General features: G+C 49.7%; 1 long non-coding RNA gene across 1 annotated transcript; it reads left to right on the top strand.

Annotated features, from left to right (window-relative positions):
- Positions 1-2387: 2387 nt before the first annotated feature.
- LOC140690086 (uncharacterized) lies at positions 2388-15193 on the top strand. The gene is made up of 2 exons (XR_012065266.1): positions 2388-2459; positions 14877-15193. It is a non-coding gene; the product is annotated as an uncharacterized lncRNA (long non-coding RNA).
- Positions 15194-17796: the final 2603 nt, after the last annotated feature.

Genomic DNA, 17796 nt, shown 5'->3' with positions numbered 1-17796 from the left:
ATGTGCTTACTCAGGCCTTTTATCCCGACCACGTCGAAATAGCTTGATACCAAGTGTAATTTGGCAAAGAAAAGCATCCCCGAGGGGGTCTAGGAGCTGCCTCCTCCGTCTTTAACCCTGCTTCCAGAAAGAATTAGATGCAAACACTTCCACTTAGTGCCTTGGCTTCTCAGGTGACAGGATCACTTCTGGTATCCGAGCAGGACATCGTGAGTACTTAGGAGGTGAAGTGGAGAATCATCACGTGGCCACCAGAGTCCTGGGCACTTTTGACCAGATGGTGACCAGATTGAAGCAATCTTCAAGGCTCTTGGTCAATGACTGAATTTCCTGTGCGTGTCCACTGCCTGTCAGCGGTCGGGACTCATTCTGCAGCAGCGGCTTGGCAGGAATGTAGTGGAGGCTTTTCCGAGGCCCCCGTTTGGTTTGGTTTGGGTAAGGTGTGTGCAGTGTGTGCAGTGTGTGCTGGCGAAGCCGGGTCCTGGTCGGGGTGGCTGCTTCTGTCTTGCTGGTGTGCACAGAACCCGCTCCCTAGGAGATAAGCAGCGGTGAGCAAAGCCTGGAGCAGCAGGCATCTGCTCAGCTGTGTCCGACGTGCGAGAGGGAAGGGCTGAAGAGCAGGGCCCGTCAGCTGTGAGCCTGAAGCAGGGTCTTCCCAGTCTCTCCCCGTCCGCCCTTGTCAGCCCTTGTCAGCCCTTGTCAGCACCCGCCCCAGGACCCTCCACCATCACGGAGGAAAGGAAGGACCTGGGGACCCCTGGCGCTCCTCCCGGGCCTCCCGGGCTTCCGCTGTGTGTGCAGGGAGACACTCCTCAGCCCCCTTCGGTCCACACCTAGGGGCTGGGAGCCCTGGTCTCCCACAAAACCTCAGGGATCAAGCCCTGGTTATCTTAACCATCAGCCCCAGAGTGGGAAAAAATACATTTTGCAATAAATAAAATAAAATGACTTAAAATACTAGGACCCAAAGTTTTCATCCCCAGCGCTGGCAAACCCCAAGTTGCGATCTACGCGGGGCTCTCAGGGGGACGTCTGTTTGACTCCACGCCCTTCTGTCGGGGGGCTCTGCACCTGTCGCCCCTCACTTGCAGGCCCTCTCTGCCCCGGGGAGGGCCAGGCTGACATGTGCGGCTCCGCCTGCTTCTGGAAGAGCAGGGACAGACAGCGAGCCTCATGGAGGGTTCAGCTGCTTGCGAAGCTGCCTGAAGATGAACGATCCCGTCTCTGGACGCGCCCCGTGGAAACAAGGGCGCCCTGGCTCCCAAGGGACGCTGTGAGGGTCCCACTCACAGCAGCACAGGCGGAGCCTAGAGCCGACCCCAGGGTTCCCCCGGGAGGTGGGCATGGCCGCACTCAGCATCCAGAGACCCTCCAGGAAACACTCATCAGACCCAACTCAGGAGTGACCACCATCCCCCAACACAAAGGGAGGAAGGTAAATGTGCAGAAGAACACAGGGTCACAGAGCCAGTCACTCTGCGCCCAAGGGGACCCCAGGGACCAGCCCGCCCAGGCGAGGAGGACGAGCAAGCTGGAGGGGGCGCAGCAAGATGAATCACCGCCCCGATGCAGATTTAGCGCATTATGTGAAAAGATAAATGTGTAAAAAGCTGTGTCAAAACCCGCGGTGCGGCCCACATGGCAATTCAGGGTCAGTAATTGAACCTCCCTCTAATTATCCTGGGGAGATAATATTAACTTACAGTCGAGCGTGCGCCCGCGAGCCCATAACTCACCGCCGGGCAGGCAGCTCATCGCATTGTGTTCTTGAAATATGACGGCTCCATTTTTATCCTGTCATAATGACAACCGAGTGCTTATTTTCCTTCTCTGCTCCTCTAGGGGATGATGAAATAGTAAGCAAACATTCTTTCTGGTGAAAGAGCGGCACTTTATCACGCCAGCTCCGGCTTCGCTGGAAAAGCCCTTGCCAACCCTGGAACCACTTCCCTGAGCGCACGCAGCGCCCTGGCCCCTCCCGGCATGGGGCGCGGCCGCGTGGCCAGCAGCCCCCTCTCTGCCCAAAAGCCTGACTCTGTCACTCGTTTCTTGGGCTCCTGAAGCACCCAGGCCTCTTTAATTTACTCGTCCTGCAGGGTGGAGCGTTTGGGAAGGAGCCGAGATTTATTAAAAACCTAACTGTCGTTTTATTGCCATGTTTAGCCATCAGGCTTCAGAAGTCAGCGCCCCAGCACCTCCGCCAGGGCTGCCAGCGCAGCTCGGCCTTTAGATTTAGGATCCAAAGCAACTAAGTTTCATTTGCACCTTTTTTTTTGTTTCACTTACTCCCCTTGGTGATATTTTGCTTTCGTTTTCTTTGCAGATTTAGTATCTGCGTCCTAGGAAGCGTTCTTAATAAATGACAGACAAGTGCCATGTTAAAGGCACAAAGTTCCGTCAAACTCCAATTAACAGCGCTTTCCCGGGTTATGTGAAATGAAGCTGCAGAGTGTACTTTGGTGAGTTGGAAAGAAGGGGGACCCAGTCTGGAACGCAGAAGAAGGAGTGAGGAGGGGCGTGGAGGGAGTCAGAAGGGGGAGGGCAGCCACAGGGCCCCCGAGTGCTGACCCCAAGGAGAAGGGTGGGCACGAGCTCAGCCCCTGTCAGGAGGCAAGGGTGGGGGCGGGTGGAGGCTTCGTGATGGAGAGACTGATGGGAGACAGACTGAGACGCAGGGAGAGGCGCTGGTAGCCGCGCCTCTCCCCAAAGCCCCTTACAACTGGGAAATGCCCGGAGATCTTCATTCTCAGGGAAATGGTGGTAAATAAAGGCTCTTAGGAGCCCTCCGCCCCACCCCCCGGGAAGTTTGACCACAGTTTGACAGTTTGCTATTTTAATTGAGAACAGAAAGCGAGTGCAGAATCCAAGATCTCAGGGAAAAGAGGAAGTTTGTCCAAAATCACCTCCCCTTGGTCTTTAAGCTGGAGGTGCCGGGGCGCGGCGGCTGCGGGCAGTGGCGTCTGTGCTGACGCTGGCCGGGCAGAAGCGGGACCCCTCCCCACACAGCCCTCTCTCCGTGGCACATTCGCTTCCATTGTTTGAGCTTGAGAAGAGGCTCCAAGAAAGCTTTTGATGAGAGGGGAAAACGTATTTTCGCACCGACTGCAGTGCCCTGGTTCCTGCCTTCCTGGTCCCAGCCAGGGGATTGCACAGAACACGGGGTAGAGGGGGCTGTTTTTAGGTAATTCACAGCCCAGACCGAGCCTGACACCGTCCGTGTATTTAGAGTTACTGGGAAGGCAGAGCGAACACACTGCTTATTAAAACCCACCTGGACCCCTGGAGGCATCCATCGAATTTCAGGGTCATGGCAGTAAGAGTCCTCTCCTCTCGCTTATTCCGATTCCCGGACGGGACACTCAGGAGGACATCACTCGTGCGCAGCCCCCGTGCGGGCTCTCAGCGGGGGAAGGGAAGGGCTTTCCATCTGTGCTTCGGGGGAGGTTTGTGGTCAGTCATCTCCTCAGCATGGGAGTGAACACACAGAGCAAAGACTGGTTGCTGGAGGTGATAACTGCCCAGAGAGCCCGGCTCCCTTGAAGAAAACAGGTTAAAATGCTAGGATTTAGCAACACTGCCGACCGGCTCCAGGCAGCAGATCCAGCGTGGTGCCGAGGACGCTGGCCTTCCGCTGAAGGCGCTGAGGACTGGGGCTGGGGGGTGAGGGGCATTAACAGTCGGTCCACAGCTGTCCCCAGGCTGCCGGGCTTTCCTGGACATCTGAGGACCCACTCCAGGTGTCAACGCGAGTGTCCACATGCCGGGGGCGGTGGGGCGAACCTGAGCAAATCCACTCGCGCAAACGGCCGGTCCCGCTCAGAGCAGCCCCAGATCGCTCCCCAAAGACTCCTGGACTCAAAGTCGCTTTCAGTTTCGTCAACATAATTTTAAAACATTCATTTTCTTCAGCAGTGCCTCAGGCAGCTGGGAAGACGGAACAGCCCTTTAAAAAGACGTTAGGTCCGTATTTACATGAAGGATCACGACAGCCTGGAAAAGCATTACTTCCTGTAAAGTATTATGTATTTTAAGGATCCTCATAATTTATGTTTCAAGATTTTCTTCCTACACGTTTGCAGTTTATAATGGAAGCTTCCTGTGACATTTATAAAGGAACAGCTATGATCTGCTGGCTAAATGGTATGCAGTGTTCTATAAATTATAGTCTGCAATTTGCTCTAATGTTCAAGTGTTTCTGGGACAGACTTTTCTCCAAGCGAAGCTGGAAGGAAACGTGTGGAGGTATACTCCGTCCTGACTGTGTTAACGGGTGATGAGGACCTCACTCTCCGAGTGCTCCGGGTCGCAGACGGGAGGGTATTTATTGGTGGTTTGTTCCATTAAGCCTAGGCTTATTTTTTTTTTATTTATACAGACTCAAGCCAACAACTGTAGTCATCTTAATAGATCACATCAGGCAGTATTCTTCAAATTTTGTTCAAAAGAATGACGGTTAACTTAAGTTTCACCCCTAACTCGCGTCCTAACACTGCTTCCTTCAGCGAGCCCCCGGTTAGCTGAAGTCAGACCACTCGACTCAGGGGATTTCTCAGCTCTCGTGCAGCTACATGTGACCATGTGACGAAGGTCTGGTGAGTCACATGAGTATAAGTGCTGTGTGGCAGGGTTGGGGGAACGCCCTTCACAAGAGGGGACGTATGCCCTTGGCGTCTCCTACCACTCACTTCCAGTGTGCCCCTGAAACTGGGATCTGACCACCAGAATGCCTCCTGGAACCTCTGGTGGGCCCAGCCCAGGGCAAGGATGCTGTGAACTGTCAGCAACCAAACCTACATATACACGGTGTCTTTGTCCAGTCCTCCGTGGATGGGCATGTAGGCTGTTTCCACATCCTGGCTACTGTGGATAATGCTGCAATGGACACAGGGGTGCAGATGTCTCTTTGAGATCCTGATTTAATTTCCTTTGGATATAGACCCAGAAGTGGGATTAGCCAGACCCAGAAAAGAAAACACTGCATGGCCTCACTTGTAGGTGGAATCTAAAAATGTTCAATTCATAGAACCAGACAGTAGAACGACCGTTTCCAGGGGGCTGAGGGGGCAGAAGCGGGGAGATGTCGGCCAAAGGGCATGCAGGTTTAGTTATGCAAGATGAGTGAGTCGGGAGGCCTAACCCACAGCCTGGCGACTGTGGTCAGTGACGCCATGCTGCACACCTGAACTCAGCTGAGATTAGCCCTCGGGTGCTCTTAGCCCACACAGAAAAAGCAATGATGCAAGGAGGTAGGAATGTCAACTAATTTGATGCAATAATCATTTTACAATAAACATGTGTATCATAGCATCATGTGTACACCTTAGATACATACAGACAGTTTTTATTAAAAATTTCTTGTGTTCAAGCCTCACGTTATGAGTTTCTATTACGTGAGTCAACCTGACCCCAGTCCCTGTCACGCGTTTGTTCCTGGTGCAGAACTTTCCCTTTTCTAGTCCTCCAGATGCGCCCAGCATCTCTCCTCACTCTCTTGCCCCAGGCCCGGTCTCTGTCTCTCCCTCTTCTCTTCTTCATTCTCATCACCTCCCTCATAGTCCTTTCTCTCACAATCCTGAGACTTAGCCAGCAGTAGCCCTTGACACCCCTTGATTGCAAGAGTCTAAGAAGATGGTGGAATGGAAACCTTGCTTAATGCAGCAAGTGCCCCCAATGCACAGCTCTCCGACACATACGCAAACTGTCCTTTGAGTGCTGTGCTCCTGAAGTTTGGTGCTGCTCTTTAGAAGAGACGCATTCGAAAGGAGACCCTCGACCCAGACTAGACTGCAAAGCTACATTGATCAAAATGGCATGTCACTGGCACAAAAACAGACACATAGGCCAACGGAACAGGATAGAGGTCCATAAATAAACCCACCCACTTAAGGCCAACTAACCTATGATGAAAGAGGCAACAACACGCAATGGAGAAAAGACAGTCTCTTCAGTAAGTGGTTCTGGGAAAACTGGACAGCTGCCTGTAAAAGACAGACTAGAACACCATATACTAAAGTAAAATCAAAATGCATTAAAGACCTAAATGTAAGATCAGATACTATAAAACTCCTAACAGAAAACATAGGCAGAACATTCTTGAACATAAATCACAGCAATATTTTTTGATTCCATCTTTTAAAAAAAGGAAATAAAAGCAAAAATAGACAAATGGGTCCTAACTAAACTTAAAAGCTTTTGCACAGCAAAGGAGACCACTGACAAAAAGAAATGACAATATACTGAACGGGTGAAAAAATTTCCAAATTATATGACCATTAGGGGGTTAATATCCAACATATATGAACAGCTAATACAACTCAACATCAAAACAGAAAAACAAACAACCTGATTTAAAAATGGGCAGAAGAAGTGAATAGACATTTTTCCAAAGAGGAAACACAAATGGCCAACAGGCACATGAAAAGATGCTCGACACCACTAACCATCAGAGAGATGTAAATCAGAAGCACAATAAGACGTTTATTGTCTCACGTCCGCCTAACTGGATTCACGATTGCCACTGGATTCTGGAAACTCCAGGGGTGGAGACAGAAGTCACTTTGCTGTAAATTCAAAAAACGGAAGTTCTTCTACCGTGAACATCGTGCCTGGCACATCAGTGGATTCAGATGTAGAACTACTCCTTCTTACCTTTGTTTTTCTTGCCAAATTTTGAGAAAATAATTATCTAAAAATTGCTGTGATTATTTTAAAACCAGAATGAAGCTAGTATATGACCTGACGTTCAGGGGAGGGAATATGGCTACAAATCTGACATGTAACAATTACACACAGACAGTTTTCCATTAAAAATTATTCTGTCAACACATAGAAACACGTTACGTGTCAATTACGTGGTCCACTAAGATTTCCTCAAGGGCAGGAATCTCAGATGCCATGACTACCTCAAAACCAGTTAGAAAAATAAAACACAATACAAAGTGAAGAGTCAGTGAGCTGTGTTTGCAGTGTTTCCAGAAATCCAGCTCCTCTGAAGGATGGTCCAGCCGCTCAGTGCAAAGCGGTCTTGAGGAGGCCATAGGTTACACAGAGGAGAAGTAGCTGTGGCTTTGATTTTATTTCACTTTCTGTTGAGTACGGAGAGGAGACGCAAAGATGAATTTTGAAGAGAAATGCTTGGTGCCGACAGAGATTTACCGATAAAGTGTTCAGAGGATTTGACAAGTACGGTTGAGATTGTCAGGATTCTCATAAGCAGACTCTGGGGCAACGGCAAAATTAGAACCTTAGTCAGTCCTGAAAGGATGTGAATGATTTAGACACAGACACGAGGGGCTGGGGAGGATTATAAAAAAAGACCCAGGCACCGCTGACTGTCATCTTAGGCTGGTCCTCCAGAAGCCGGATGAGAGGCAAGAGTCTGGGAGGTGGTCCCAGGATGAACCAGGCAGGAAGCGTGGAAGGTTGGAAGAAGGGGATGTTAACCAGCAGAGGTTCGCGGGCGCATCACTGGGAGTCCTGGGGATCCAGGCTCCAGGCGGGTCCCCAGGGAGAGAAGCTGGGGTCTCCCCTCCAACCCCCTCCGTCCTAGGATGAGCGCTGCACCTGGCTCCCGGGAGCTAGTGACACTGCACGTCCAGCTTCCCTGGGACACAGACAGGGAAAGCCCTCGGGCAGACTGCGCCCGAGGTGGGAACAGACTTCGCCGTGGAGACCAGCTGGTGCCGAGGGCTGACAAGCAGGACATCCTTGGGGCCGGCGATGGTCATGAACAGAAACAAAATCCAATACTTTCGGAAGGTTTACTTTTGAAAACATATAGGAAAACGACTTTTAAAAAATGAAGGAAATTTTTCATTGTTGTGTTTTAATGAAGACGCGTACTTCTGAGGATGGCCACTTTTTCAGTCTATGGATTGCCTAAAACAGATTCCACAGGATCAGAATATAATGGCATAAAAATTTCACTTAAATCTGACAGAAGTTTACAGACTCTGAACCCTTTACATCATAGACAGCATAGAATGTAAAAGTTACCAGGTTTGGAAAAACTCAGGGGGCCATGACCCATCATCAGAAGGGAAAAAAAATCGACGGCACACCCACAGAAGACAGAGGCGCTGGGGGAGCCGTCGCTCTCAGGCTGGGGCGCTCACGGGGAGGAGGTAGGCAGCACTGGCAAGCAGACAAGAAATCCTAGGAGAGAAATGCAAACTGTTTTGGCAAAAAGTAAAACACTTTATGGTGACCTTGAAATCCCCCTTTGGCAACTCAGAATTAGCCATTCTTTTGCCCAGCAGACGTGGAGCCTGAGGCCACCCTGTGCAGAAGATTACTCGGGACCGTGGGATGTGGGGCTGTTGGACAGTTTACATTCCGGTGGGAAGACATCTAACATATAAGTGCGTACATGTAAAGTGCAGTGTCAGGCAGTAACTGCATGCGCCGTAAGGAAAACAGACAGGGTGACGGGGCAGAGGCCGTCGAGGGGTGCCGCTTCACGCCGCAAGCTCCTGCAGGCAGAAGGAGCCTCCCGCCCAGGAGCGCCGGCCAGCGTGGGAGCCTGGTGCCAGGAAAGGCAGAAAGCCACGGGCAGAGCTGGGCCAAGGGCGGGGGCCCCTGAATTAGCCCTGAGCTACTGGGGCGGAGGGGCCCCTCGGTCTCCTCCTCACACAGCCCGCTTACGTCTTTTGTCCACTGCGGGACTGGGCAGAGGGCAGCGTCCATCCTCTTTCCCATTCAGGCCGGGGGAGCCCTGGGCAGAGCCAGCACATAAGGGAGACATGCCCTGCAAAGTCAGTGATGTGAAAAAGGACGGAGGGAAACACGCGCAGTGTCTTGTCGTGACCCAGGCCAGGGAGGGGCCAGTTCTCTTATTAAAGCACAGGTCTGTTAGTTTACAAGAAATAGGGTCAAGGCCATTACCTTTTGTCTTGCTTAAAAAAGGTGTTTCCATGGAAAACAGATGTAGGTCTTTGGAAGGGAATTCATCTTTACGATAAAAAGAGGTGTTTGATTTCAAGCATTTTGGAGTAACATGGGCTAAGCTAAGAATGAAAGTGTCTTCCAAATTCTCAGGAGACCGAATCTTTTCTCCCCGCCCTTCCCTGCCCTGCCCCCTCCAACACACAAGCACACGCAGGGCCTCCCATCACCGCAGCCCTGAAATTATGCCAGAGGTAAGACCAGATCCTGGAGACGAACATGAGTTACTGCCTGGAAGGGACAGGTGTGTGGGGGCCTTAGGTCCCAGGAGGGGAGAAGCGTGAAAAGAAAAAGGGAGGAAGGAGAGAAGAGGATGCGCATGTGGGGGGGAGGTGCACACGTGCACACACACACCCCCCCCACACACAATATGAGGATCAAGGGATGAAGAGAACATAAACTGAGCTGTCCTCGTCTTCCCCCATCCAAGTCCTCACCAGTTATGTTTGTAACTGAGCAGGACCCTATTGTCATCAAGGACCATCTGAAATCTGCAATGTTGTTTGCAACTGCTTGGCTCTACAATGGTTTAAAGGGTTTTTCTCACACTCTTGCTGAGCAGGGTTGGGCTGGAGAGGAGAGAGTTTTGTGGTCCACCAGCCGCCTCCTGGTGCTGAGTGCAGGGGTCATGCTCAGTGCCCTGTTTTTGCCACGAGCACCCTGCTCCTGACCCCAGTGCCCTCCTCTTGACCTCTTGTGATTTCCTAGTATCCTGTTGTTTGAGGGGAAGACCTCAGCCTGCTTGAAAGGCTAGAAACTTTTATCAACCTGATTTTATTTTTTATTTAAAAAAAACTTTATTTTTTTTGTGAAGGGAGGTAATTAGGTTTATTTATTTACTTTATTTATTTGCTTTCTTTTTATGGAGGGACTGGGGATTGAACCCAGGACCTCATGCATGCTAAGCACACACTGAGCTATACCCTCCCCCCGTCAACCTGACCTTAAGCTGCACAAGGTTCTCTCTAGAGCCCTTTTCCACAGAGCCCCTTCCTAAGTATCCTTTGTTCTAGGAACAAGGACACTAAGAGGGTCCCAAGCCGAGGCAAACTTCATACCCAGCAGAGGGACCTGCCAGTGGGATGTGAGCTGAAATGACTGATGAGAAAGGAAAGGTTAAAACAAGGAGGAGACATTTGAATCTTAGCGAGAAGTGTTTTCATGTCTGCCTGGGGTGAGTGGAGAGTTACCACCAGGAGAACATCTGAGGTGTACTTGGCAAGGAGGTTCCCAGGTCTCCACGTGAGCCCGGCCCGAAGCAGCCCACCCTTGACCAGCTCACCCAGCAGGAAGCTCCATCCTGAGGCCCGCCTTTGGCTCTGCTGTCTCCCTGGATGTAACTCACTTTCTGCGGCCCCTGAAGTGTTGCTTTATGTCTTCCGAGTTACCTTACCCAGAACGGAACCCAGCTGCTTGGTGGCTTCCGTCTGCATCTGTGTTGAAGCACTTCGGTGTTGTTGATGATAATGGTATCGGTGGGGCCGAGGATGACTCATCCTACCCTCCCAGCCCCGCCCACCATGTGTTATGGATACTGTAGAACTTATACAATGACATCGCTCTGCTTCAGATCAGGAGGTCAGGAAACAAAGCTGAGTGTTATGAAATATGACTAATTACCATGCTGTTCTCCAAATTGCTTCATTTTGTCTTAATCGTAGGCTGGTCCCCTTGCAGAGTCCCTGACCCATCTGCTGCAGCGTGACTGTGCACGAGGAGGCAGCATAGATTTAATCGTGGGTCACAGGGCTGGGGTCCCACTTACATGAGCAGCTCAGCTTGCCAGCCCCACCAAGCCGTCTAGATAAGGGGGTGTTTCAAGGGTTGATTTTAGCAGGGGTATGCTGCCCACGCAAAGCCCATGGCTCCACCTGCAGTCACAGCGGGACACCTTCAGGAGGTAGTGCCTGTGATGATGGGGTGCTGTGCACCACTCTGGTACCTGCTATGTGGTTGGGAGCAACACCGTTCAGTGGTGTTAAATGCTGCAGTGCTGGTCCTGCCAGAGGAGGTAACATGCCAACGTCTGCTGAAACTGCAGCTCCCTCCTCACTGACCCAACACTCAGGCCCCCTCTGTCCTATGCAGCCAACACTTGTTGCAGGCTGAGTGAGTGCATGAACCAAAGGAGCTTTTTGCCACAGGTTTGAATGTGTAACTCTTGGAACATCTCATCATAACTTTTTTTTCCTTTCCTTTTGTTTTTTAAATTGAAATATGGTTGTCTTACAATGTGTTAGTTTCTGGTGTACAGCGCAGTGATTCATTTATATATATATATATATATATATATATATATACACACACACACACACACACACTCCTTTTCATACTCTTTTCCATTATAGGCTGTTGCAAAGTACTGAATATAGTTCCCTGTGCTGTACAGTAGGACCTTGTTGTCTATCTCACCACAACTTTTTACAACTGAAATGTGCTCTGTCACTATAACACCTTTCAGGCTGCATTTTGTTTTAGGTCTTAGAAGATGATCGCTAGTGTTTGGGCTAATAGCTTCAGTTTCTGGAAACTTTTTTGCAGTGTGACATGACGTGTGTGCACAATGGATGATGATCAGGTGACACCGTGTGGGTTACAAGGCACATTAGACGCCTTCTTAACTCAGAGAAAGACTCAGAAGAGAAAAAAGGAGAACACCAGGATGCAGCTGAACATTGCTTTTTGCCCGTCTAGCCTAACTTTTGAAAAGTTTCTGGCAGTCTCCTTGAAAAATTCACATACATCCTGAACGCTTGCCTGCCAAGTACAAGTAACCCAACGTGATTGAGAATGACCTGGATGTTAAACGTCAAATATCAAGGTTAGTTATGGGAAATCTGACAAAACCCTAAACTTTATTTGGAGATGGGGGGGAAGACAGCATTTTTGGACATTAAAATGGCTCAGAAGCCTTTCCTCTGTCAATCAAAGATGCTCTGAATGGCCTGAATTCATTTGCCATTAGCAGCTCCCTGGGGGCAGCAGCTAGAGCACATGCCGTTTTCAAATGTAAATGTCTCTAGTATTTAGAACACGTGGTGAATTTTGTTCTCCATCCTCCTGTATCCAAAACCACCAGCGTCTGCTGTTACCATAGCTCCTATCAAGTGGTTTTGTTAAACACCGTGATCATGGAGAAGTAATGAAGGGTTTGCTGGCTCTGGTTTCATTTGTGACCCATGGGTGTGGGGAGTTAGCAAATGCCAAATGCGTCAGGGCCCTGCTGGCTGCCAGGGCTCCGGCCCAGGGCTCCCTTAAACGTGCTCTGAGATGGTTCTGATGGACTGAGTCACTCTGCCGCCACACACATCTCAGCAAAGAGATGTCTCAGGATGGCTTTGCAAAGTAAATGGCTCTTTTTATGTGTGTGTGTATAAAACTGCCAATCAACAGGGCAGCCAGTGACCCGATCGTACTAACCAATGCTGTCTAGAAACCAGACTGCTTTGGAATTGTATCAGCAAAACAGAAGTGGAAATGGCGCCTCTCTCTTAAAGGCATTTAAAACTTAGGTGGGAGACGTCACATAACCCCCTTGTGACATCTGCTGTCCTTATGTCCAACACACAGCCGCACGATGATTAACTTACTGCGTTTCAGGAGTGCAATCTTCCTCCCCTGTGGCCGAGTAACTTCAACACTTAGCTTCACAAGTGGTCGCTTTGGGGTCTCAAGAGAGAGACGGACCAGACACGTACTGGGCCCCCGAGTGGTTGCAGTGGCTACAGCCAACGGGTGGATCCAAAGGAAAATCCGAGAGGGATTTCTACAGCGTGTAAACGTAGCTAGAATGTGTGCATGTCTTAAAGCAAGAGGTGTCTGAACAATGAAAGATCATCCTGCAACCGTATCAGTACACGTGTAACTCTTCGGGACTCACAGACGTCCGTGTAAAGCTGGTGACAGAGAACTCACTCCTCATGCATGGCGCACGATGTCAGGACAGTGACGTGACTGTCCCCCAGCCGCGCTTCCTCCCGTGGGCGGCGGGCTGTGCGGAGACCTAGTGCCCTGGGCCCCGACCCCCTCCCTGTCCTGGGAGAGGCAGAGGCCCCGTGTCTGTAAGCAGGCCACCTTCCCGCTTTGTCCCCGTCTTTACTGCCTTGCAGGTTCTTTGCAAGTTTTCCTTGCAAAACTCCTACGGCAGTTGAAGGAAACAGAAATCACAAGTGAAGTGTCTTTGACTGCGCTGTTTAATTTACTCGCATTTGATTCCTCACTGATCCTGGCTGCTCCACTTCCATGAGGACGGCTGAGCGCGACGTACAAGAGGAGGCGAGCGGCTCCAGACACCAGGCTGTGGAGACACAGGGCGCCGCTCTACTCAAGCTGCTTCTCGGGGGGGGGGGTCCAATGCCCGAACGACCATCTGAACACCAACCGTGGAAAACTCTGGAACCTGACACTTTAGACAGCAGGTTTAACCAGGAGCAGATGAGGAGCTGTCAGCCCCGTCGTAAGTGGACGTTTGTGACGTGTTCTGAGGTGCCCACCCTCCTTGACAGGCGAAGGGGCTCACCTGCGACCATGCGGTGAGTTTCTTCTCCCTGCAGAGGAGGTGAGTCTCAGAGAAGCAAGGGTCTTTAGCTCCCTACCTGCCTGGCTCCTGGAGGCCGCGTCACCTGTGTCAGTCACTGTGTTGCCTCCGGTCAGGGCTCTGGTGACGGGAGGTCTGGACGGCCCCCTCCCGGCGAGTCCCAGAATACGAACTAAAAACAGCTCCTTCATTTCGTGTAAAGCTCTTACACTTGTGGGCTGGAGGACGCGTCACCTTAGCTCATCACCCACCTGTCCCTTCAGACGGTGGAGCAGCCTGCACTGCAGGGAGCAGCTAAGCTGGGACTCCTCCGGGGGTCACTTCAGAAATGAATGTTCAAACGCAGAGATGTGAAGGCGATGTAAACAGATGTTACGCACATCCAGCCCTGACTGTGTGTGTGTGTGTCCCTTTTTAATGCACAGATGTGTGCAGATTGTACACAGGCACACATTTTAAAATGAAATGACTTTGACCTCATCATGAGATCAACGTGTATATTTTGGTCTGTTAACTATTGAAGCAAATATAGTAATGAGATCTCCTTACTTACACTTCATTTTCTATCTTTTTATTTTTTTAACTGAAGCATAGTTGATTTAAAATGTGTCAGTCTCTGGTGTACAGCACTGTGATTCAGGTATATACGTCTTTCCGTATCCTTTTCATTCTATGCTGTGACAAGATGCTGAATACAGCTCCCAGTGCTCTACAGCGGAACCCTGTGGTTTATCTAGCTCACGTACAGTGGTGTGCATCTGCACATCCCGAACTCGGAGTTCATCTCGCCCCCTCCCCTTTCCCCCCAGCAACTATAAGTTTGTTTTCTGTGTCTGTGAGTCTGTTTCTGTTTTGAAAATAAGTTCATTTGTGCCATTTTTTTTTTTTAGATTCCACATATAAGTGATCCCATATGGTCTTTTTCTTGCTCTTTCTGGCTTAGTTCACTTAGAATGACGATCTCCAGGTCCATCCATGTTGCTGCAAATGGCGTTATTTTATTTTATTTTTTATGGCTGAGGAGTCTCATGACTTATACTTTGGGGATGACCTGTCTTTTTATAAGCAAACCATGCAAATCACGTGTTTTATTCCATTGACCATCAGAGTGTTTCCACGCATCAGAGTGAACCTGCCCCTCTTAGGGAGGAGGGTTTGGACACGTTCACTCACCTACTCGGTAGGGTGAAGCCTGGGTGACACTCACGTGGTCCTTTTAAACTCACAGACTAGGAAATACTTCAGATGTCAAGGATTTCTCTGCAATTTCATGATACTTTGAGCTAGAATTTTCAGGGGAGAGAAAATAAAATAGATTTACTATGTGTCATAATTGGGCCCAGCTTTCAACCCGTTACTTCTTCTGGGTAATGAACAGCCTGTATTCTTCCTGCAGAAATTAAGGATAAAATCCAGACCTCCTGAAACACCAGCGGAACCACCTGAACCGAAGTTCACCTTTCTCCTCCAGGCTGTTATTCCAGAAGGGAGTATTGATCAAACAGCTTTAGTACCGAATTGATCCACTCAACTCCAGAGACATTTCTTGTGAGTTGTATCTCTATGAAGAACCCCAGCTCTCATGAACTGAAGGCACCTTTTATCTAAGAAGTATTATTACCATGGAAAATGCCCAAAGGAAAGTAATTTTGTGTCTTTCAATGTCTTTTTTCTTAGACCATCTCAATAAATTAACAGTCACTTTTTTCAAAATCCTCTTCGTTCATGTTGGGCTTTATTTATTTTCCACAGCAAAATTTGATTTATTTATGCATTTCAGAGGCATTTGATTTTGGGACAAAAAGTATTCAAAACAGTTATCCCCCAAGTGTAGCTTCTGGATATTATTTTATACATAACTCTTGTCTCATTTTTATTTCTATTGTCCATAGCTAATAATAACTTTTTGAGAATCTTCTCTTTGAGTAGCTCTTATTAGCAATGCAGAAAATAGTTGAAAACTAGGCGGGGCGTTTTTTTTCCGAGAATTCCTATGTCAGTAGGTACATATCTCTGTGAATTAATTTAGGTGAAACCCTGGTGGAAAAACACAAGGGAAGTTTTTATGGTTTTTTGAGCTCTCTTATCTTTTTTATTTAATAAGGGGTAGTTTTTTTTATATATTGCTGCTGGCAGAGAGCAAGAGAGCATGGGAGAGAGGGAGGGAGGGGACAGTGATAAATGAGAGTGAAGCAACTGAAAAGTTGTCAGTTGGAAAGCTTTGCTTTTTACTGTTCAGAGAGGAGTGAGAACAAATCACAACCATATTCCACTCATATCAGAATCACTCAGGTTGCTTAGAAAACTCAAGCTGTGTGTGGAGAGCTGACCACAGGGCCACCTGCCCCAGGGGTGGAGGGCTGGGTGGCCGCTGCCCAGACTCTCCATCATCTCATCTAAAGAACGCGAAGGAAGGGTCATCCAGTTTTCAGACATTTTCCGTGGGAACACATTTCTGGAACCAACTTCTTTGGCTCCAGCTGCGAGCTGTGGAAGCCAGCAAAGGCACCGATACTTCGTTCACTGGAGACTTGGTCTGGACCCAGACGAGACAGCACGTGGCAGGGAACTCAGGGCCGCCTGCAGTGCCAGGGCTGGTCCCTGCGGATGGAGGAAGCTTCGTCTTCCCTCTGCTCAGCGGTCCTGGCCTCTGGGGAAGCACTGTGTCCCCCTGGCCTCGCGAGACGGGAAACGCCTTCCACAGGGACACTCAGAGCCCTGCTCCACACGCACCCCGTGGTGTCGTGGTGGCCGAGGGGGCAGAGCCACAGGCGGGATTGCTGTGACGGCTGGATGCCTCCGAGGGGAAGATCCTTGAGAGAGGCGTGTGACCCTCTCTCCTTCCTCCCCACTCCCCCACCACGTCTAATTCTTCTTATTTTCTGCCATCTCCTTCTTCCCCTTCCTCTTCATCTCCTCCTCCTCCTTCCCTTTCTTTCTCCACCTCCTCCTTCACCTTGACTTGGAAAGAGAAGCTCACGTGGTAGGATGGATCGTGCCAATCCAAAGCCCTTCCTTTCCACCTGGGGAGCAGGCGCCTTGGACTGGCTCCTGCTTGCTGGCTCCGCCCGCCTTGTGCTCCCCCTGCGAAGCTCTCGCACACGCCCCTGGTGCTGTTTCCCGGCCGAGATGAGCCCCTAAACGTCAGAAGATCGGTGGGTGACCAGTGGCTGGGTACCCGAGTTCCTCCCCAGCAGCCCTCTCTAGGAACGTGCTACAGTTTAGCCAAACACACACAGAACCCTTTCAACTATAAGCAGATAAAAGATTTAAATATCTCAGTCCTGTAATCCTATAAACCATCACCTGTTACACTGATGGAAATTAAGTGGTGAACCACAGTCACTATTCACTTGCCAATTTGTAAGGAAAAAGATACAAATCGACTGGAATGGCACCACTGCTACTTAAAAACAGTCAGGCTGTGAAACCATAGCTCTGGTGGAACCTGCTATCTGTTTAACTTCCATAATGGTTTCCAATGGCTTCAGTTAGTGAGAACAGATAAGCTACCAGTATTTCTTCAGATAATGTGCAATCAATATTTCCTAGATTAGATAATATATTCTAAGTGTGATCCTTCCACTTAAAAAAACTGCACAGGAGGTTTTCAAACACGTGGGCGGAAATGGGTGGAAGCCACTTGTCACATTCGGAAGAGACGCTGGGACGAGGTCTATCTGCCTCACTCCGAAGCAGAGAGAGGGGGTGGAGACGGTGAACGGGAAATGGGAAGCTCTGTGTGCTCTTTCCCAGACGTGATTTTCTGGCTGTGAGAGTCTTGTTGAATGTCACTTAGTCTATTTGCTTCAGAAATGTTTTTCCCACTGAGTTTTTTTTTTAAATTAATGACATAAGTTTTATCTTCCATCTTTTTCATTTTGTAGTTGAGAATGTCCGGTTTTTAGAGAACTGGACGCAGGACAGGAGAGAAGGGTCTCAGGGGACGCTTCCTCCAGGGCTGAGTGACAGAACCACCCGCTTCTGACCAGCCCTGCAGGGCGGGGGAGGGAGGGCTCTGGGAGACCTGCGCCGTGCTGCTTCGGTTAGGGTCAGGGTCAGGGAAAAGGTCAGGGTTAAGGTTAGGGTTAGGGTTAAGGTCAGGTTCAGGGTCAGGGTCAGGTTTAGATTTAAGTTTAGGGTCAGGAGCTGCCTAGGAAGTGGTGCTTCTCGTATTTGGAAGAGAAATGCTGGGAACCAACCACCTGCGTTGCTACAGACACTGCACCCCTTTCCCCGTTGGGGGCACAGAAGCACCGCTGGCCGAGGCTCAGGGCGTGTATTTAATGAAAAGTCTTGTGATTCAACCCCTGTAG

This window comes from Vicugna pacos, chromosome 3 (genome assembly GCF_048564905.1).
Source record: "Vicugna pacos chromosome 3, VicPac4, whole genome shotgun sequence".
Taxonomy (NCBI): Eukaryota; Metazoa; Chordata; class Mammalia; order Artiodactyla; family Camelidae; genus Vicugna; species Vicugna pacos.
Note: the sequence above shows the minus strand (reverse complement) of the source record. Positions and strands in the feature narration are given on the sequence as shown.